Below are 518 nucleotides of genomic sequence, written 5' to 3'. Positions count from 1 at the left end.
GTGCTGAAATAAAGCAAAAATAATCAGGTGGAAAACCTTTCCATGATTTTTTCATGTTCATCCAAAGAGTTATTTTTTTCAGTGTAAGCTTTATTTAATTTTTTTATACCTGGCTTTCATTAAGCTGCTGTATTACCTCATGTTTTTACTTTACATGACAGGCAGCTTGTAAAGATATTTATGGCTTTAGTTTGTGTTTGCTAAGTCGTTACTATTATAAACAAGTCAATGTCTGGCAGTTAATCAGGACAAAATACATTGATTTTGGACTACTTTGTCCCTATATTTTAAAATATTTTAGTTTAATTACTATCTTTTATTACTATTATTTTAAATATTCTGCTATTAATTGACAATAATCTAGTCCAGGTTTGAAAAGTCTAGCTGTTGTAATTTTTTAACCAGAATAGATAAAGAATGCAGAAGGTCGTGAAAAATTAGATGGAATCGCCCTTTAGCCATTTTCCAAATCGGGAGCTGCAATCGGGAAACCAACTTCAGCTTCGTGTAACCACACC

The sequence above is a fragment of the Gambusia affinis genome, linkage group LG09 (assembly GCF_019740435.1).
Source record: "Gambusia affinis linkage group LG09, SWU_Gaff_1.0, whole genome shotgun sequence".
In the NCBI taxonomy this organism is placed as follows: domain Eukaryota; kingdom Metazoa; phylum Chordata; class Actinopteri; order Cyprinodontiformes; family Poeciliidae; genus Gambusia; species Gambusia affinis.
This window is presented reverse-complemented; position numbering follows the sequence as displayed.